The sequence below is a fragment of the Hyperolius riggenbachi genome, chromosome 8, assembly GCF_040937935.1.
Source record: "Hyperolius riggenbachi isolate aHypRig1 chromosome 8, aHypRig1.pri, whole genome shotgun sequence".
Taxonomy (NCBI): domain Eukaryota; kingdom Metazoa; phylum Chordata; class Amphibia; order Anura; family Hyperoliidae; genus Hyperolius; species Hyperolius riggenbachi.
In genome coordinates, this window is record NC_090653.1 from 127997942 (window position 1) to 128015131 (window position 17190).

At 42.8% G+C, this 17190-nt stretch overlaps 1 protein-coding gene across 6 annotated transcripts in view; it reads right to left on the bottom strand.

Moving 5' to 3' along the window:
* IL1RAPL2 (interleukin 1 receptor accessory protein like 2) overlaps positions 1-17190 on the bottom strand; it is a 1439628-nt gene that overhangs the window by 876997 nt on the left and 545441 nt on the right. The gene's annotated exons all lie outside the window — the stretch shown is intronic.

The following is a 17190-nucleotide window of genomic DNA, read 5'->3' on the forward strand; positions in this document are numbered from 1 at the left end:
GGCTAGGCACCACGAAGGGGGGGGGGGAGGATTAAAGTTGATCACCACCAGGGGAGTCTTAGGATTAGGCACCACCACCAAGGGGGGGGGGGGATTAAGGCTAGGCACCACACGGGAGAAGGGTTAAGGTTAGCACCACCAGGGGGGTCTTAGGGTTTGGCACCACCAGGGGGGTTAAGGCTAGGCACCACCAGGGGAGGGTTCTGTGTGATAGTATGGAGAGGTTAGGTTATATTAAAATATCAGTAAGTATTAAAGATATTTACTATATGAATGTAGTACAATATCAGTATAATAAATAATATTTTATCACTTTTACTGTTGCCCATTTTACTAAACTTAAAAATGGAGGTTACAGTTGAGAATAGTAGAATATCAGTATTATTAATATTATTTTACAGCATATCCTGGTGCCCATTTCACTAAACCATAATTTCAATATCATTTATATTTTGCACCCTTTTTAACAAGAGCCTTTATTATATGCACACGCCATGGCAACTGGTGCTTTTTGGTAGTCACATAGACTGCAAAAATAATTTCAGCTATGGGGTCCAGGGAAGATTTAAAGAGGAATAGCAATTAACAAAATTCTTTATTTTTTTACACATTCATTTATAGATTATTTACTCAGTGTTTGCCCATGGTAAAATATTTCCTTTACCGGATTCACATTTTTGAATTTACTGTTGGTGGTCACATCTTTACTCCTGCCAGGTGATCTGTATGAAATGCTCCTTACTGAGAGTTCTACACACAAAGAGAGATATTGCTTGCTTGGCAGTTGGAAAAAGGGATTATTTCCAACAATGCAACAAGTTCACAAACCGCAAACTGTCAGGACCATGGTCATGACATCACGCTGTGGGAGGGGTTTCACTTCAATATCAACCATACAGACCTCCCTGATGAGCTATTCGAGAAATGGTAAAGATATTTTGTGGCAAAGGGGGTATCAGTTACTGATTGGAATAAAGTTTAATATGGTGCAGAGATTGTGGCAAGCAGAGTGAGTATTGCAGAAAGCAACATTTTTGAAGAAGTGGTGATGGCCATCAAAAAGTCTTGTGAGTGATCAGTAAGCGTCAGTGCCTTCAGTATAAATGTTATGGTTAGGCATATTGGTAGGAAGATTAGTGTTAGGAATATCATTAGAAGGATTAATGTTGGGAGAGATTAGAGGAGTACCCTGCTGTCTGTTTACTGCTGGAAAGTACATATGGTGGTGGTTAGTGATAGGGAAAGGCAGTAAAAAATCCCATCTGCAATTAGAACAAGGAGTTGCTGTTTTCCACATTAGACTAAGGAGTGCCACCTCCTGGTGTGCCAAAGTCCAAGTGCTTTAAATGTGTGATGCCACCAGCAGTTAAAGCCATACTATCTCTAAAAAACACATATATAAGTATATAAATCTACTTACACAACATATGTATTGCACTGTCTACATTTTTATTTTATTGATGTATCTATAGTTAAAAAAATGAAAGTCCTTCTTAGGATTCTCCATTTTAACTGTGTCTATCTTTAAGCCAATCCTGATGTCATTTCCTCCCTTACTCTCCCTCCTCTGCCTGATTGTGTATGCATTGCCCGCCCTCCTCCCAGTCATCAGACATTCCCACACAGCTCTGCAATAGAAAGTGTATTGTCTCAGCAGAGAAATATTGGCCAATCAGAGAGGAACAGAGGTATGGCAGGGGAAACTGCGGGAAAGATACTTCAGCCAATGAGGCTGCATTAGTCTATAAGTCCTATTAAGTCTGAGAGGAAAGTAAAGAAGCAAAAAAAGACAACCCGGCATGCCCTGCAACTTCCTTTGTGCGACAATGTACCAAATAGGAGAGTCAGGTAAGCTGGAGAGTGATCAATTATCAACAAAAAAGTAATAGTGATTTCTAACTTTTGGATTGTCTGGTTAACATCCTTATTACTTGTTTACCAGATAAAAATAAAGAATTGATTTTTTATTTTATGCTCGACAATTACACTTTAAAAGACTTCCAGTGTGAAATATACAATTCTTTTTTACTCAACTGGGACTTCCAGTCCCTTGCAGCTGTCTCAGTCCCTCACCTTCTTGCAGCCCCTTGCAGCCATCTCAGTTCCTCTCCACAGCCCCATCCTTTTTTGGTGTCCCCGCTGGCTGGCCGCAATGATGGTAACCTGCCGGTGGCGTCTGATCTTCTGTGCGTGCCTGCGCACTCGTGCCAGTGTGTCCGCATCATCTGGTGCATACTGCATCTGTGCAGTAGTCATGTGTAGACGCAGTATGCGCCAGATGACGTGGACGTGCAGGCACAGAGCCAACCCCGCCGGCAGGTCGCCATCATTGCGGCTAGCCAGTGAGAACACCGAAGAAGACCGGGGCTGTGGCGAGAGACTGAGATGGCTGCGAGGTGCTAGAAGAAGCCCCAGGTAAGTAAATAATAGATTCTATATTTTGCATCGGAAGTCCTGTAAGACAGAGAGTTGAAGGATTTCTAACATGTATTCTTTTTTATAGTGCTGTACGGGTACCAATACAATCGTCCAATTCTTCACTTATTCTTTATCAGCTGCTTTCAATTCATTTAAATTGAGCTGTAGGCAACGTTTAAAGTCATGCTTTTTTTTGTTTTTTTATCACACACATATTTAATGTACATCAAATGTGTATCTGTTAACTGAAATCATGAAACCTCTTCTCGTTATGTTTTTGTGACATATGTGTGATGTATTTAAAGCTTTGTTTCGATTGGCAGCTGATACAAAACACAGCACCAATAGAATTGAACCCTTTGACTCTGAGTCATAAGCTCAACAACTTCCTCTATTAACAATGGTAGGTTCCCTGTTACTGCATAAAAAATCTGCAGTGCATGTTGTTTCATTGTCTGATACTCTTTTAGCAGCCTGTTACCTACAGCCATGTAAATGAAACATCACGGATTTACATTATAAACATATAAACAACACGATTAATCATGTTCTAACTAATTTGTTTTGACAACTAGGAATTTCCCTGCTAAGACATTATTTTAATTAACACATTTCCTCTCGTTACAGCAACACAACAACTGTGTAATAGCTCTTAACCATGATACGCTACTCAAGTGAATGCGGTTTTTAAATCTTATATTTTAAATTTTAAAGATTATAAAATGCACTTACACTTGTTAAAATGAAAAAGGGACCGTAGTAAAAATAACATAATGAATAATATTACTTATGGTTTACAATATTCATTTATAGATTATTTAGTCATTGTTTGGCTATTGTAAAAATCTTTCCTCTCTCTGATTTCATTCTGAAATGTTTCACTGGTGGTGACATCTTCAGTTTTGCCAGGTGATCTGTACGGAATGTTTGTTACTGAGAGTTCTCTGCACAGAGAGAGATATTGCTTGCTTGGCAGCTGATAAAAAAAAGCCATTATTTCCCACAATGCAATGAGGTTCACAGACAGCAAACGGTCAGGACCTTGGTCATGACACCACACCTCGGGAGGGGTTTCACCACAATATCAGCCATACAGACCTCCCGATGACCTATTTAAGAAAAATATTTCTCGTGGGAAAGGGGGTATCAGCTTTTGATTGGGATGAAGTTTAATCCTTGGTTAAGTTCCTTTTGAAGCTTGTTCTGGAGCATGTTTGAAACATCTGACTGTGAAACTTTTTTTTCTCTCCAGCAACCAGTGTTCCTAATTATTTATTGTAATCTTCCATAGAGACAGGAAAAAGAAAAGTATTGGATGCCAGAAGTGAAAGCAGCACAATCTGCCATATTTGGGAAAGCATGGCTGGCTGCTGAATGAAAGTGTAGGTTATTTCTAATAATATTATGTTACACAATGACTTGCGCGGTACTATACTAAAATACGCTATATTGATTTTCCTATTTTGTACAAGCACTTCTCGACAGGGCTAGTTTCTATCTGTGTACAAGCTGCTTGATTAGCTGATATTAGCAAAACTCTTTCAAAATATTTGCTCAAGAACACTTACAACAGCCTCTTCATGTAACGTGGACTTTCACATCTGTGGAATGCAATTTTTCAGACAACTCTGCACGTTTACAGCTGTTTTTTAGTCCAAAAAGCACAATAATGAGAAACTAAGCAGCACCTCCACCCATAGATCCTGCTGTCATCTCCTGGCTATGGTCCTATGACAACATTTTTAGATTAAGATTTTTAACTACAGAAGCCACGTCTCACACAAAACTAACATCAGCTCTCCGCCTATTAACTATCAAAGATTAGGGAGTAGCTAAGAGCTCAAATTTTCATCAAAGTCATTACCACATTGAAATTTACATTATTCCGATTTGAAAAATTTTTTGAAAACATAATGGATTTTCCAAGATACATATTTTTTTTCAAAAATTAGAACTTTCTTAAATTTGAGTTTTTGCATGCCTGTATTTATACATAAATATTCCAATATGTGAAAAAATGTGTTTTTAATACCTACATACTTTCATGCATTCTTAGCAAAATGTATCTCATATATGCAAAAAAATTATTCTTAAGCCCATACAGTGGGTTGCAAAAGTATTCGGCCCCCTTGAAGTTTTCCACATTTTGTCACATTACTGCCACAAACATGCATCAATTTTATTGGAATTCCTCGTGAAAGACCAATACAAAGTGGTGTACATGTGAGAAGTGGAACGAAAATCATACATAATTTCAAACATTTTTTACAAATAAATAACTGCAAAGTGGGGTGTGCGTAATTATTCGGCCCCCTGAGTCAATACTTTGTAGAACCACCTTTTGCTGCAATTACAGCTGCCAGTCTTTTAGGGTATGTCTCTACCAGCTTTGCACGTCTAGAGACTGAAATCCTTGCCCATTCTTCTTTGCAAAACAGCTCCAGCTCAGTCAGATTAGATGGACAGCGTTTGTGAACAGCAGTTTTCAGATCTTGCCACAGATTCTCGATTGGATTTAGATCTGGACTTTGACTGGGCCATTCTAACACATAGATATGTTTTGTTTTAAACCATTCCATTGTTGCCCTGGCTTTATGTTTAGGGTCATTGTCCTGCTGGAAGGTGAACCTCTGCCCCAGTCAAGTCTTTTCCAGTTTCCAAGAGGTTTTCTTCCAAGTTTGCCCTGTATTTGGCTCCATCCATCCTTCCATCAACTCTGACCAGCTTCCCTGTCCCTGCTGAAGAGATGCACCCCCAGAGCATGATGCTGCCACCACCATATTTGACAGTGGGGATGGTGTGTTCAGAGTGATGTGCAGTGTTCGTTTTCTGCCACACATAGCGTTTTGCATTTTGGTCTCATCTGATCAGAGCACCTTCTTTCACATGGTTGCTGTGTCCCCCACATGGTTTGTGGCAAACTGCAAACGGGACTTCTTATGCTTTCTGTTAACAATGCCTTTCTTCTTGCCACTCTTCCATAAAGGCCAACTTTGTACAGTGCATGACTAATAGCTGTCCTATGGACAAAGTCTCCCACCTGAGCTGTAGATCTCTGCAGCTCGCCCAGAGTCACCATGGGCCTCTTGACTGCATTTCTGATCAGCGCTCTCTTTGTTTGGCCTGTGAATTTAGGTGGATGGCCTTGTCTTGGTAGGTTTACAGTTGTGCCATACTCCTTCCATTTCTGAATGATCGCTTGAACAGTGCTCCTTGGGATGTTCAAGGCTTTGGAAATCTTTTTGTAGCCTAAGCCTGCTTTAAATTTCTCAATAACCTGATCCCTGACCTGTCTTGAACCTGTCTTGTCTGTTCTTTGGACTTCACGGTGTTGTTGCTCCCAATATTCTCCTAGGCAACCTCTGAGGTCGTCACAGAGCAGCTGTATTTGTACTGACATTAGATTACACACAAGTGCACTCTATTTAGGCATTGGCACTCATCAGGCAATGTCTATAGGCAACTGACTGCACTCAGATAAAAGGGGGATGAATAATTATGCACACACCACTTTGCAGTTATTTATTTGTAAAAAATGTTTGGAATCATGTATGATTTTCGTTCCACTTCTCATGTGTACACCACTTTGTGTTGGTCTTTCATTTGGAATTCCAATAAAATTGATTCATGTTTGTGGCAGTAATATGACAAAATGTGGAAAACTTCAAAGGGGCCGAATACTTTTGCAACACACTGTATATTCTTATTTGTATAAATGTGAAAACGTTAAACTTTTGCTAAAATTATGGCCAAAGAAAAATGGTAAGGGCCTGTTTCCACTACACGCAGATTCTGCATGCAGAAAACTGACTCCAATGAAAGTTTATGGACCTGTTTCCACTGAACGCGATTTTTCTGATGCAGATTTCCCATAGGCATTCATTGGAGTCAGTTTTCTGCATGCAGAATCTGCGTGTAGTGGAAACAGGCCCTAATATTTGCTGATCACTATTATGGAACTTTTTAAAATGTATCCCATACATTTTGTTATGTTTAAATTTAAAATGTAACAAAATCCACAGGGGAACTGCACACCTACCCTGGAGGTGCAGGATCAAAAATGTCAATAGTAGAATCCAGAAAATCCGCACACTTCGTGTGAACCAAGTTCAATGTTTAATCAGAACATCGTGACACAAGCCATTCCATCAACCAACGATTCGTTTCGGGGCCACGCAGGGTCCCCTTTGTCAAGGCAGTAAAACACAGAATGGTGACAACATGTGAAGCAGTAAAACACCTCTTATGCTGGGAATACACGTTTCGTTTTTGCCTTCGTTTTAGCCTTCGTTTCGATTGTGCCTTTTGTCCTTTTCGTTCCCGAAATAATCGAACGTACGGTTAATATCACCACCCACGGTTTCGTTTTTTTTTTCGATTCTGATGGTTTCGTTTTTCCAATAATCGAAGGCTGCAAAGAAACGAAACGAAAATCCCTTTTTACAGGGACGGACTAACATAAACGAACATATAATCGATCTGAACAGCCATCAAGCCTACCAATGACTCGATTAGATGGATAAAGAGAGATAATATCAAACATGTTCGATCACTAGTCGTTCGTTTTTGGGGTCTATTAATCGAAACTATAATGAGATTATGACTATTTTCACATACGTTTTGAACACTCGATTCGTTTACTGAACGAATCGAAGGCTAAAACGAAGGCAAAAACGAAACGTGTATTCCCAGCATTATAAGCAATACCTCGATTAATGAACCACTCCCCCTCCTCATTCAGTGCAGCTGTCGTTAGGGAAAATTACCATATGTAAACAGAGCCTTGCACGATAGTGGTATACACAGTTTCAATAGAAAACTGACAACTGCAATAAAGTACAAGCAACACATACATAGCACTTACCAGTTGCCATGAGTCCCCAGCAGAATCGCTCTTCCCCCCGTGAAAAAGAACTGGAAACAAAGTTCAACATACTGGGCGGAAATCCCGCCTCTCAATAGCGGAGGAGCCGGCCTGGCTAGTGCACCTGGCTGGACACAGAGATGGCATCGTTTTTTGCTAACAGAACAACAACAATAATTGTGTGACAGCCATATTACCAGAATTTATTTATTTAATTTATTTATTTATAAAGCGCCAACATGTTCCACAACCTGTCATCGTGACATTATGGAATGATGTATCCGTTTTTTTGGGGTTTTTTTTGTGGGATCTACTCTAAAGCGTAAATTGTACTTTTTAGTCATGGTACTATGGTGTTTTTATTACTGCCATGCCACTACCCATCTGAGATAGATTTCATATTTGCCTAATTAAAAAAATATGTATATTTTAAGCATTAAACCACAAAATAAACAGAAAAATGCAACTCTGGGTAGCAAATATATATATATATATATATATATATATATATATATATATATATATATATATATATATATATACACACACACACAGTGGGATGCGAAAGTTTGGACAACGGGTCATGATTTTCCTGTATAAATCGTTAGTTGTTACGATAAAAAAAATGTAAGTTACATATATCATAGAGGAGACACACACATTGATATTTGAGAAGTGAAATTAAGTTTTTTTGGATTTACAGAAAGTGTGCGATAATTTTTTCAACAAAATTAGGCAGGTGCATACATTTTGTCACCACAAAAAAAGAAATGAAATCAATATTTAGTAGATCCTCTTTTTGCAGAAATTACAGCCTCTAAACGCTTCCTGTAGGTTTCAATGAGAGTCTGGATTCTGGTTGAAGGTATTTTGGACCATTCCTCTTTACAAAACATCTCTAGTTCATTCAGGTTTGATGGCTTCTGAGCATGGGCAGCTCTGTTTAACTCACACCACAGAATTTCAATTATATTCAGGTCTGGGGACTGAGATGGCCATTCCAGAATGTTGAACCTGTTCCTCTGCATGAATGCCTTAGTGTATTTTGAGCAGTGTTTTGGGTTGTTGTCTTCTTAAAAGATCCAGCCCTGGCGCAGCTTCAGCTTTGTCATGGATTCCTGGACATTGGTCTCCAGAATCTGCTGATACTGAGTGGAATCCATGCGTCCCTCAATTTTGACAAGATTCCCAGTCCCTGCACTGGCCACACATCCCCACAGCATGATGGAACCACCACCATATTTTACTGTAGGTAGCAGGTGTTTTTCTTGGAATGCTGTGTTATTTTCCCTCCATGCATAACGCCCCTTGTTATGCCCAAATAACTCAATTTTAGTTTCATCAGTCCACAGCACCTCATTCCAAAATGAAGCTGGCTTGTCCAAATGTGCTTAGCATACCTCAAACGGCTCGGTTTGTGCTGTGGGTGGAGAAAAGGCTTACTCTGCATTACTCTCGCATATGTGTGTAAAGGGCGCCAAACGGTTGAACAATGCACAGTGACTTCATCTGCAGCAAGACGATGTTGTAGGTCTTTGGGGCTGATCTGTAGGTTGATTGACTATTCTCACTGTTTGTCGCTTCTGTTTATCCGAGATTTTTCTTGGTCTGCCACTTTGAGCCTTAACTTGAACTGAGCCTGTGGTCTTCCATTCCCTCAATATGTTCCTAACTGTGGAAACAGACAGCTGAAATCTCTGAGAGCTTTCTGTATCATTCCCCTAAACCATGATAGTGAACAATCTTTGCCTTCAGGTCATTTGAGAGTTGTTTTGAGACCCCAATGTTGCTACTCTTCAGAGAAAATTAAAAGAGGAGGGAAACTTACAATTGACCCCTTAAATACTCTTTCTCATAATTGGATTCCCCTGTGTATGAAGGTCAAGAGTCACTGAGCTTACTAAGCCAATTTAAGTTCCAATAATTAGTTCTAAAGGTTTTGGAATAAAAAAAATGACAACAGTGCCCACATTTATGCACCTGCCTAATTTTATTTAAACAATTATTGCGCACTCTCTGTAAACCCAATAAACTTCATTTTACGTCTCAAATATCACTGTGTGTGTCTCCTATATAATATATTTAACTGACATTTTTTATCGTAACATCCAATGATTTATACAGGAAAATCATGACGATTAACAAGATTGCCCAAACGTTCGCATCCCACTGTATATATGTATATATATATATATATATATATATATATATATATATATATATATATATATATATATATACAAAAAAAGAGAATTAAACACCCAATCCTAATGCTGGGCATTAGATGTAAAATATAACTAGAGAAAACTGTGCAGGGCCAAAACAACCAACACAAATCCATAGCCATGGAAGTGGATTCAAACACTTGACACAAAAAACACAAAAAATTGCACTGACTGGTATTCATAATGTAATTTTTTATTACATTTAAAATATGTCTCCAAGACATATTTAACCAGCCTGGCGGTACCGCCGGAGGCTGCCGCTCAGGCCCTGCTGGGCCGATTTTATTCAAATAAAAAGGAGCACACGCAGCCGGCACTTTGCCAGCCGCGTGTGCTACCTGATCGCTGCCGCAACGCGGCGATCCGACGCATGTAGCGGCGAAAGAGGGTCCCCCCAGCCACCCAAGCCCAGCGCAGCCGGAGCAAACAGTTCCGGAAAGCGCTAAGGGCTGGATCGGAGGTGGCTGACGTCAGGACGTCGGCTGACGTCCATGACGTCACTCCGCTCATCGCCATGGCGACGAGGAAAGCATAACAAGAAGGGCGGCTCATTGCGGCCTTTCTTGTTACTTCTGATCGCCGGAGGCTATCAGAAGTAGGCTTTAGGAACGCCCTCTAGTGGGCTTTCATGCAGCCAACTTTCAGTTGGCTGCATGCAATAGTTTTTTTTTTATTAAAAAAAAACGTTCGGTCGCCAGCCTGGCGATCTTAATAGAACGCCAGGCTGGTTAAATATAAATGGGAGTTTTGAGCCTGATTATCTGTGGCTGCTTATTTCTACCGGGAACAATGACAGCTCTGAGGCTGGCTGAAACCCACAGAGAATAGAGCTCCTAATGCACTGACTACTGGGCGGAGCAGAAACTCAGCTCAGTGTGATTTAACTTTTCAGTTCAAGCAGGGGATTTCTCATGTTTCTTTAAAAATATGCTAGTAGCTTTTGATGAACCAGGTAAATGATCAGTTATTATACCACCTATGTAAAAATTACTACTGCCATTCACATTTTTTGGGTGTATAGAAGGAATCAACATTTCCTGTTTAAAGGAGTTATCAGCCAATTTAAACAAAAAAAAAAAAGCTTTACTCACCTGGTGCTTTCTTCAGCCCTTTGCAGCCGACTGTCTTACGCCGACCGCTCTGCTCTTCGCCACCGTCCCGGTCTCCGTGCACAGTGCAGAGGCCAACCCTGAGGTCGTCCTTACTGCACCTGCGTAAACCACCGCTGTCAATCAAGCCTACGTTGTACGCAGCTTACTGCGCCGGCGCGGAAGTACTACACCTGCGCAGTAAGCCGAGTACAATGTGGGCTTGATTAAGGATGGCCTCGGGGTCGGCCTCTGCACCATGCGTGGACACTGGGAAAGCGGCGGAGAGGGGAGCGGTCGGAGTGGGACAATCGGCTGCAAGAGGCTGGAGAAAGCCTCAGGTAAGTAAAACTTTTTTTTTTAAATTGAATCTCTCCCACCACCAAGAACCAATTTTAAAGGAAACTTGTAATGCCAGCCCCCCGCTGCCTCCCTGTGTCCACGCCATCTCTGAACGATCCTTTGGTCTCCCATGGCGGCTTAGTTTTGTTATCACAAGTGAATGGCCACTGCGCCTGCAGGCCCTGACCGCGCGTGTCCTCGTTTATGTTGTCCTCGTTGGGAGAATTCTGCGTAGGCTAGGGCAATGCAGGAAGGATGCAGGGGGCCGGCAGAAGCCACAGGTAAGTGATTTTTTTTATTTATTTATTACCTGTTCCATTTAAGAAGATATATTAGTTAACTATGTATTTGCTCAAGGCCATGGAAGCTAGTGGCCTCCTATGCAAATCTCATCTTCAAGCTTGGAAAAAAAGCAGCCAATAAAACATTCTGCCTATGAATGTTATGCACATTTACCACTTTTTACTTACAGGCACTCAGGAAGGAAGCCGATAATTTGGGGGCGGTGGCACAATGCTAAAATGGCTACCGCATAGATCGGAATGTTAATTTGCAGCTATAGTGGCACCAAGTGGGTAATTTAATATAAGGATTAGGTGGTCAGTAGAGATGGCCGAACGGTTTGCCGGCGAATGGTTCCCGGCGAACTTCCGGGGTTCGCGATCGCGGAGAACCGTGAACTTTTCCGGAAGTCCGGTTCGCCCCCATAGTGCATCGCAGGAGTTATTTGGTGGGGAAATCACTGATGCACAGCCATTATTATTACAACCAGATGAAGGCGCTAAGCAAGTTACACCACCTCATATGTCTGAGTTAGGCAACACTATGGACGTAATGTGTAAGGAGGAGGATGACAAAGTACCTGCTGTTGGTGCAGTTTTGGAGGTGTCAGAGGCAAGCAAAGCTGGGCAGGATGATTATGATGATGATATGGATGCCACGTATGTTCCCAATAGAGGAGATGAACAGGGGGACAGTTCAGAGGGGAGTCAGAGTGGAGTAGGAGGAGAGGAGTTCCTGAAAGAAGCAAGGGGAGCCCATCAGAAACAGATGGTGGTAGTGTCCGGCGCCATGTATCGCCACCTATGGACAGCCAGCCAACATGCCCTTCAACGTCAGCTGCTGATGCCACCATAGTGCCATCACCCCAGGGGGGCTCAGCGGTTTGAACATTTTTTAATGTGTCAGCCATAGATCAGAGCAATGCCATGTGTTCTTTCTGCCTCCAAAAATTGAGCCGTAGAAAGGCCAACATCCACATAGGGACAAATGCCTTACGAAGGCACATGGAGAAAAGGCACAAACTGCAATGGGAAGAGCACCAGAGGAGAAGCAGCACACAAAAGAAAAGCCACCCTCCTTCTCCTCTTCCTTCTTCAGGTGCAGCATCTTCAGCCACTTTCTCCCTTGCACCTTTACATCCACCCTCCTCCACTCCGCCTCTGACCTTGAGCGGTTCCTGCTCCTCTGCCCACAGCAACCAGGTGTCTGTGAAGGAAATCTTTGAGCGGAAGAAGCCAATTTCTGCCAGTCACCCCCTTGCCCGGCGTCTGACAGCTGGCTTGACGGAACTGTTAGCTCTCCAGCTGTTACTATACCAGCTGGTGGACTCTGAGGCCTTTCGTAAATTTGTGGTCATTTGGGACACTGCAGTGGAAGATGCCAGGCCACAATTATTTCTCTAAAAAGGCGATACCCAAACTGTACCGTGAAGTTGAAAGGCAAGTGGTGTCATCTCTGGCACACAGCGTTGGGTCAAGGGTCAACCTGACCACGGATGTCTGGTCTGCCAAGCACGGTCAGGGCAGGTACAATACTTACACAGCCCATTGGGTCAACCTGGTGACTGATGGCAAGCAGGGAGTACGTGGCTTTGCAGTGGACCAAATTGTGACACCTCCACGGCTTGCAGGCAGGCCTCCTGCCACCTCCTCTCCTCCTGCTACATCCTCTTTGCTGTTGTCGTCCTCCTCCTCCTTGGCTGAGTGGCAGTTCAACTCTACTGGTGCTGCAATCTCCTCTCCATCTACACAGCCCCAGCCCCCCGAGGGCCTATGCTGCATGCCAGGTACAACGGTGTCACGCCATCTTAGACATGTCTTGCCTCAAAGCGGAGAGTCACACTGGAGCAGCTCTCCTGGCTGCTCTTAACAAACAGGTGGATCAGTGGCTGACCCCGGACCAGCTGGAGATCGGCAACGTGGTGTGTGACCACAGCAGCAATCTCATTTTCGTTTTGAATTTTGTAAAGCTGACACATGTACCCTGCATGGCACATGTGCTGAATCTAGTCATTCAAAGATTTGTGTCAAAGTACCCAGGCTTAGAGGACGGCCTTAAGCAGGCCAGGTAGTTGTGTGGGCATTTCAGGCGGTCTTACACAGCCATGGCGCGTTTTGCCAATATTCAGCGGAGAAACAAGTTGCCGGTGAGATGCCTGATTTGCGATAGCCTGACTCGCTCGAACTCGACCCTCCTTATGTTCTCTCACCTGCTAGAACAGGAGAAAGCCGTCACCCAGTACCTCTACAACTACAGTAGAAGGACACAGTCTGGGGAGATGGGGATGTTCTAGCCCAACAACTGGACACTCATGCAAAATGCATGCAGGCTCATGCGGCCATTTGAGGAGGTGACTAACCTGGTGAGTCGCAGTGAAGGCACCATCGGTGACTTGATCCTGTACGCTTACTTCCTGGAGCGTGCCTTGCATAGAGTGGTGGATCAAGCTGTGGAGCTGCGTGAACAGGAACTGTTACGGGAGGAAGCATTGTGGGATAAATTCTCATCAGAACCAGATGCTTCCTCAACACTTGCAGCAGCACAGAGGGGGGAGGAGAAGGAAGAGTCATGTGGGGAAAAGGAGTCAGACTCGGATGATGAGGAAGGTGTTTCATTGAAAGAGGAGGCGGTGGCAGAAGTACAACTGCAGCAGGCGCCACAGGGGGCTTGTGCTGCTCAACATTCCCATGGTATTGTTCGTGGCTGAGGGGAGGAGGACCACCAACAGGGTCCATGATTCCAGGTGGATTCCTAAATTTTTAAGGCCGCCATACTACTTTTTCTAGTGCATGTACATGCCTGCCTAATTTTTCTGGCTGCACTGCAGCTGCTACAACAAAACAAAAGCCATGTACATGTGCCAATTCCCCTTCGTGATCATTACCTTGCCGCGGTGAAGGGGCTTGCATATCACAATGAAGCAACGTCTCGGGGGGGGGGGGGGGGGGGGGGGCACACCCAAGATAATAAGGTTGTTTCTTCATTGTGGACAGACCAAATTTGATCAGCTAGTCAGTCACTATTGTTCTGTCATTGAGCTACCTCAGCCTGGTGACCATATGGGCTTGAAAACCGCTATCGCCTGCACACTCGCCATGGTGCGCTTCAGTCCAGCATGGCTGTCACTACACAAACAGCTATTTGCGGTGCGTTACACAGTGATTTTGGTGTCAGTGTGAAGCAGTACTCTAATCACACTCCCTGATTGATGTATACACACGCAAGATGTTTTAAAGCACTTTAGGCCTGCAATTCAGCATTCAATGTGATTTCTGCCCTTAAACCGCTGCTTTGCATCAAATCCAGATTTTCCCCTGGGACTATCCCACTCCTCCATGCAAAAACTCAGATGTTAGACCCCTTGAAACATCTTTTCCATCACTTTTGTGGCCAGCATAAGTGTTTCTAGTTTTCAAAGTTCACCTCCCTATTGAAGTCTATTGACTACTACTACTGATAAATGCAGTGCATTGCTGATAAGAGTGTGTGTTAACAGTAATAGTGAAGCATACTTTTCATTGACTGTATGGTTCACTGTACCTGATGCAACAGGTTGATAACATGCAGCACTGCCATCTTGATTCATTGAGTTGCATTCCTGCTCTCACTGGAAATTCAACCCAATGGCCCCTGTGAATGTGGCTTTAAAGATCATATGCCAACTGTCTCTTTTGGCTGCTTACAGGCAATGAGGATCTCTCTCACGTGTACATGACACAGTGTGTTACTAAACCGATATGCACTGTGAAGGCTGTATATGTGGTGCATTGCGGAGTGGTAAACTGCATTACAAAGCACCGCAGCGCACCACTGGGAAACGTGGCTTAACCTCCCCGGCGTTCTATTGAGATCGCCAGGGAGGCTGCGGGAGGGTTTTTTTTTTATTAAAAAAAACTATTTCATGCAGCCAACTGAAAGTTGGCTGCATGAAAGCCCACTAGAGGGCGCTCCGGAGGCATTCTTCCGATCGCCTCCGGCGCCCAGAATAAACAAGGAAGGCCGCAATGAGCAGCCTTCCTTGTTTGGGTTTCCTCGTCGCCATGGCGACGAGCGGAGTGACGTCATGGACGTCAGCCGACGTCCTGACGTCAGCCGCCTCCGATCCAGCCCTTAGCGCTGGCCGGAACTGATTGGTCCGGCTGCGCTGGGCTCGGGCGGCTGGGGGGACCCTCTTTCGCCGCTGCTCGCGGCGGATCGCCACAGAGCGGTGGCGATCAGGCAGCACACGCGGCTGGCAAAGTGCCGGCTGCGTGTGCTGCACTTTATTTGATCAAAATCGGCCCAGCAGGGCCTGAGCAGCACCCACCGGCGGTGATGGACGAGCTGAGCTCGTCCATACCGCTCAGGAGGTTAAAGCTGCAATAGTACCATTGTAGTGTCTATATTTACAACTTTTATCATTTTCTTTAATTAAAATTACATTTTTCCTATTCTGTCAGCATCAGTATCCAGCCATATTTCTCTTTTTGTTTATTTCTAAATTCTCACTAGGCTAATTTCACCTCTTTCATCTGTTATGCTTCTGTAATGCCTGAAACAAAAACTATGGGAGGGCGCTTGCTTTGTCCGTTTTACTGGGCTTTGTAATGTTTGTGGCAGCATCTGTTGAATGGCAAATCATTTCAAATGGTTTGCTAGCCTGCCAATGGCAAATCAAAGACTATAACCAATGTAAGGATAAGGCACAATGTATTATTGCGCAACAAAACCAATATGATATGGCCTGTTTCCGGGCACGACCCAGTCGTGCTTGGCGAAAATAAAGATTCTGATTCCGATTCTGTTTATGTTTCAATTTCACATTTGACACCACAGTTTTTGACATGGAGTGTGCGAGCACACATTACAATATACAGTACCTTAATTTATCCCCTGTGTTTCAACTACTACCCTTTACCTAACAGCAAACACAGGCAAAAACACACAAACAAAACAGACAAAAACATAAACAAGGCAAAATAAAATTGCTGAATAGAGAGTGTTAGTGCTCAGATTTACAACCACTGCTTCAAGACAAAACATCTAAAAATGAGCTACTAGTTTTTAATCCAAAATTTGTATTCTACAGTATATTCATTTCAATACTCTACAAAACGCATAAGAAGTTTAAACATTTCATCTGCAAGTGATTTTGATTGGTAGACTAACTTTTTCAAGCATTAATAAAAATAAACTGAAGTTGGCTATCTTAGTTACTCAAATAGACTGTTGCTCCTATTATACAACTCTTCTTCTCCAAGAAACTGGCATGGCATCATGGGAAAGGTGGCTATTTACTATTAGGCACATACAAGCTCTTCTCTGTGTAAGCGTATAACCCATCAATGTGTAGCATATTTTGGCCATGGCAAAGGCAGTGGAGTCATTGACATATCTAGATTTAATGCTGAAATGCTGTATCACAATGATACATCGGCTTGTATGCCTAACTGCAAGATATGTACGTTGATCTGCTCATTCACTGTTTTCGGACTTAAGTTTATTCTTCTAGGATGAGTGTGGCTATTACATGAGAACTTTGGGGCTTATTTCCTGAGAAAAAAATGTAGGAAAAAAACATTAGTGATGCTTTTGATTGCATTCAGCCAGATGTTTTCTTGTTTCCCTAACCTGCTTCAGAAAACAGATGTAATTGAAATGGTTGCTTTTGGCAACATATTCATTTCTTTTTCTGCAGTTAAGGGCCACAAACCTGCAAGGGAACAGTAAGAAATACTGTGCACTTCATTGCTAAGCACTGCCTTTTCATCTGCATCAGTTTACAATGCTGCCTGTGGTAGGATGTACAGACAAACTCATGTCTCATTCAACGTTGTAAGCTAGACAAAGGTAAAACTTTTTAACAGAATGCACATTAATATGCACCGGTGTAATCGCTTAAAGCATCTTTATGTAAAATTCCTATGTTACAAGCGCAGTAGCAATTTACCAGTTCCCAGAATTATGTTTGCTTAACACAGACACACGTTTG